This window comes from Arachis hypogaea, chromosome 19 (genome assembly GCF_003086295.3).
Source record: "Arachis hypogaea cultivar Tifrunner chromosome 19, arahy.Tifrunner.gnm2.J5K5, whole genome shotgun sequence".
Taxonomy (NCBI): Eukaryota; Viridiplantae; Streptophyta; class Magnoliopsida; order Fabales; family Fabaceae; genus Arachis; species Arachis hypogaea.
In genome coordinates, this window is record NC_092054.1 from 85741614 (window position 1) to 85747184 (window position 5571).

Below are 5571 nucleotides of genomic sequence, written 5' to 3' on the forward strand. Positions count from 1 at the left end.
AGCACAAGTCTATGTGGCACGAATAAAGGTTATACGTCAAATTAAAGCTAACTTCATAACTAACGCTCCCAAACCCCGTGAATCGCATTACCTATTACTTCTATTTCGTCTATGATAACCTGTTAGTGTTGCCATGTACATAAATCATTAGTATTAAGTTGGTCAGACCTAATACCATGAAGTATGAAATGGTAAACTAACAGCGTTAATCATCAGACAGTCATGCATATAAAACTCAAACTCTTGTTACCAGAACAAGTCACAAAGCATGACAGACACTCAGAGTATGCAATGAAGCATAGTCAGTCCATTCCTAAGACTCTAACAGGAACGAACTGCTCTGATACCATATTGTAACGACCCAACTTCCAATACGTCATGATCGTACCAAAAGTAAAGCGTTACTGACCTGTTTTCCTTATTAACTATTTACTATTAAGCCTTTAGTTCGATATTGCGATTCAATTTTAGTAAAAATACCAGAAATTTTTGTTTTTATTAATTAAAATCATATAGCAAACATCACCAAGTAATAATAATCACATATTTATTAATAATAGTAATATTATACAAAAGAATTTAAATAAAATTCAGGTACAACTCCGATCCCTCTGCATAAAATAAAAACTAAAGTAACAAGGGCGAGGGAATTCTATGAAAATAACCTAACTCAAAAACTTATCTCATAAATAAATTCTACAATCGCCCGCAGCTTCAAACTGAGTCTTCGAACCTGTATCACTGAAAGGGAGGAAGATTTTGGGGTGAGAACAAACCATACGTTCTCAGTAGGTAATGGGAATGCCGTAAAAGTGATGATTAACATGCAAATAATTAACTTTTCTTAATAAACTATCTTAGTCAAACCTTTTGAAATACTTTTTAATCTTACTTTAGATAAATAGTTACTTTCTTTAGATCCCTAAACCCAAAACAGATCTCAATCACAAAATTTGACATATTAAATATCTTAAAGCCACATAATTGATTCTCAGTCACAATAAACAGTTATCAATCATCTCTATACATTCACAGACTACTAGCACAAGTAAGAAACCCAATTAAACACATAAACAAATCACAATAAAACAAACAACACAATCACAGAGAAGTAATATAAGCAAACACAATCAAATGCAAATGCACAACCAATATGATGCATGTCTGCCCTAAGCAGGCCATGAGCTCAGGTGTCGGTTTACACCCTACAGCCCGACATTACCTAGGAACAAGTCCCAGATATGGTTTCCCTTTGTGTCCTTAGTGCATATGTGTCGGTGGTTAGAATACCACTTCTTTGTGACTCCCGACAGTCGGTGCAAAGCCCGACCCCATAATATACGCACAAGGGAAAACAGTGATCCTCAGTTCGTGGGCATCCCCGAGATCATTTCACAAACAAAACAGAGATCTTCAGTTCGTGGGTTATACCCGAGATCAATACACAATAACATAGCGATCTTCAGTTCGTGGGTTATACCCGAGATCAATACACAACAAACATTGATCTTCAGTTCATGGGCTATACCCGAGATCAACATACAACAATTCATGGGTTATTCCCGTAATCAATGATTATCAGTCCGTGGGTTTTTCCCGCATATAAAACAAAGAACTATCTATAGGTTTTCCCCGAGATCAATGATCATTCAGTTCGTGGGTACTTCCCGAATTTTACCAATTATCATTTCATGGTTTTTTCCCGTAGTTAAACAACTAACAGTTCGTGGGGTTTTTCCCGTATTTTATCACTTTTCATTATCCTTTCTAAAACTCAAGAATCCATATATCAGTTCCCCATTCCCTTTTCCCTTTGAATCCTTAACATATTTTCTTAAACCTTTCTTAACTTTCTCAAGCATTCGTTCGCAAAAATCTCAATCATCAATTCAGTTCATAATCTTTGCTTTAGCAACCTTGAGTCGAGCCAACTTTAAAAGTATTTTTCAGTTTAGTCCTCTATCAAAAGACTCAAGAAAATCATTTATTTTAATTTCATTAAACACCTTTCAAAACATAACCTCTCATTAGAAGTAATCAAATAAAACTTAAATAATCATTTTTTCAAATCCAAATCTTCTAAAATAACTTCTCAAATAAAACCTCAAATTTTATAAAATTTCGGCAGCACCTCCCCTAAAACTCGGACTTAGCCACCCTTACGGGTTCCCTCTTTCTCAACAAGTGTCCCCCTTTCCTCAACAACTACCAAATAAGAGGTTATCAAATCAGTCAGAAAATTCACAATTTACAATAGCCAACAGTTCGGTCATAACCCACAATTCCCACATAACCCATCAATTCAACTTTCACCTCATCAATTCGTAACTAACTTTCACTTATCATAGGATTCTTTCAAAATTAAACTCAATAAACTAGTATTCCAAGAAACTTGGTGTTGAGGTAATTTGGTCACAATAAAAACTTGTACCATCTCTCTTAAAATTCTGTTATTGTTTCCTATGAAAATGCAGAAAAATAGCAGCAAGTAGTAAGTTTGATAAATTCCTTAAAAATCCAGTTTTCACCCAATGCCTTTCAAAATTCACGACCTCAAACAAGACTCTTTTAGCTTTTTATTGAATTAAATTCCAGATTAATACCATGTCATATGAAAAAGTTATGAAGTGAGAAACACAGCCAGGCCTTTTAGAATTCGGTTTCTAAAATCCAGTGAGTTATCCATACTCTTTTCAACATATCTACTTGGTTAAATAGGATATTGACATGAAATTTAAAATGAAGATTGTGGACACAGGAAGCTTGAAAATGCCGTTAGTTTCAGCTCAAATACTTACCAGAATTGAAAGTTAAGTGAGTTGGAAGTTGGTGCTTCTGCAGTAAAGAAACAGAATTTTCTGCAGAAACCATCAGTCTTCAAAAATTCATTTCTCCCAAAATACTCATCAATAAATTCTGAATTTTTTATGAGATGCTCAAAACACAGTAAAGTTTCATAAAAAAATAGTTTCATTCAAGTATATGACCTGGGATGCTCCCAGAAATTGATTCTTTCTACTGTCACGTATGCAAAAATTCTGCCTTAAGCATTTTCAACAACCTTACTTATCAAAAACCACATTTGAACTTATAACCCTTCCAAAATCACACGTTTAACCTCTTTCTAGTTATTCAAAATTGTCTTCATTGCCAACACAGCCTAAGAACCCAGAATCAATAATTCACACGATGTCAAGTACTTAAGCATCATCAAACCTTTTCTTTTCTACACTATGCCAAGCATAATTTTCCATATACACTCATCATCATTCAAACACACAATAACTCATCAATTCACACCAGCAAGCTCAGCAACAAAAGTAACACCATTTATTCTATCCCTTACAACATTTAGTACGCACAATCATCAAATCAATCAGCAACTATTGTTATAATTCAACTCAATTCCATCCATATCAGAGAAAACAATATCAATTACAACTTCAAACACTCACAACAAAGCCCAAAGACATTCACTGCCACATTTAATTCCAGTCACAGCTCAAAATATTCACAATAACTAACAAATTTCAAATGCATTTCAAGTCATTCATGATAATTAAGAAATTCTAAACCATTGTTAACCATTTGCACTTATTCAAATAACTTGGTGGGCATTCTAAATTAAAAACGTTAAATCCCCTACCTTAATTAGTCGAAACCGTCGAACTTAAACGCAATGATCCTCTTCTTTTTCCCAGTTTACAATAGCCAATGTGGCCGGAACAACAGTAGCAGCCTCACTTCTTCTGGGGCAGCAACAACAATGACAATCACGGCTATCCCAATCACTTCTATAGCGGTGACATCAGTGGTTCCGGATAAGGATGATAACACTAAACAGAGACATTAACATATACTTATTGTAATCAGAACAAGATATGGTAGAGAAATAGATTTGGGAAACAAAGCATGAGCAAGAGTCTTACAGTTTCAAGAAGAGAATTGGGAACGCAGAGGAAGCTACTGTCGGGCAATAGCAGTGGCGCTTCCCTTCAGGCTTGATGGTGGTAGAAGCTAACTTCAGTGCTGGTGATGCTGGACAGAACGACGAAGGGAACAGAGGGCATGAATGGCGGCACTGGAACGACGACAGCAGAACCCTCACAGTGGTGGCCGTGGACTGGTGGCGACGGTAGCGTGGAGCATAGCTCCTCTTCCTAGTGACGATCCTGACCCACATTCGTTCTCTCTCTCTGCTGGCCCCTCAATGACGACGGTGGGTGAGCTCCAGGGCAGCGACGGTGACGGTGGGACAGGACGCGACGGCAGCTTCTCCTTGGCAGTGGCAAGCTCGCAGCAACGGCGACCATGGAGGCGCGGCGGGACGAGGTTGAACAGCGATGGTGACGGCTCCTCGCGGTTCCACAAACGGCGACGACGACTCTGATGGTGACGGAGGCACGACAGCACGGACAGTGGCAGTACGACGGCGCCCTCTTCTTCGCTGGCGCTCTCTCTTCCTGTCTTCTCGATATGTATGCGTGCGTGTGTATAGTGAGGAAATGAGTGTGTTAGCTGAAGAGGGTGAAAGAGGGGTGGGGTGCGGCTGAGGCAAAGGGAAGCTAGGGTTAGGGTTCCTCAATTTGGGAATTAGGGTTTCTGATTCAATTTGGGAATTAGGGTTAGAAATTAGGGATTTTATAAAGTAATATAGATAGATATGAATAGATATTTTGATAAAATTAAAAGATAGAGTAATTTTAGAATCAAATATACTCTATTAAAAATATTTAGGAACATTATTTATCAACATATTTCTATGTTAAATTAATTATTTCTAGTTTAAATTATAAAATAAGCATATTAATCATATAATTATAAAATATAGTTCAAACTCAATATTAATCATTCAAATTAAATGATATAACTTCTTATTATTTTTCTATCACTAGACTTTAATTTCAATTTATAAAATAACCAATTATAATTAAAATTGTGTATAAATATTGACTAGCTTAAACATAAAGTATTTATAAAAATTAATCTAATAATTTCTAGTAAATTAATTCCTAAGAGTTCAAATTAATAACATAATTCATTCAAAATAGAATTTTATTTAAATTAAATTATACAATTCTTCTTATTTTTCAATTATCAAAATTATAATTTCAATTATACCAAATATCTAATAAAGATTATATAAAATTTCTAATTAATTTAAACTTCAATTATTATGAAACTCCATTTAATTACCTTTAGTAAAATAATTTTCTTAAAATAAATCACAAATAACTAATTATTTGATTTTCAAAAACTAGGGTTGTTACAAAAGACCCTTCCTACTTCACACTTTCTCTCTGCAAGTAAAGCTAAGCCCACTGCAGAAGATAACTACTTCAAACTCAAGATCCAAAGGCCCATATCCAAGACTTGAAGAATCAACTAGAAGATCAGAAGAGTAGTATATATAGGGGTAGTTTTGAATCAGGAAAGAAGAGCCTTTTGGGGGATTAGAAATTGAGAACTACTCTCTGTATAATTTACTCTGTACTTCTAGTTCTAGTTTTCATGATGTATTCTCCATCTTTGTTTTCCATTTCAAGAGCTATGGACAATTAAACCCCTTCC

General features: G+C 35.3%; 1 long non-coding RNA gene across 1 annotated transcript; it reads right to left on the bottom strand.

Moving 5' to 3' along the window:
• Nucleotides 1-530: 530 nt before the first annotated feature.
• On the bottom strand, nucleotides 531-4617 carry LOC112779976 (uncharacterized). Its single transcript, XR_003190932.2, has 3 exons — nucleotides 3930-4617; nucleotides 3647-3836; nucleotides 531-741 (listed from the first exon to the last, which is right to left on the bottom strand). It is a non-coding gene; the product is annotated as an uncharacterized lncRNA (long non-coding RNA).
• Nucleotides 4618-5571: the final 954 nt, after the last annotated feature.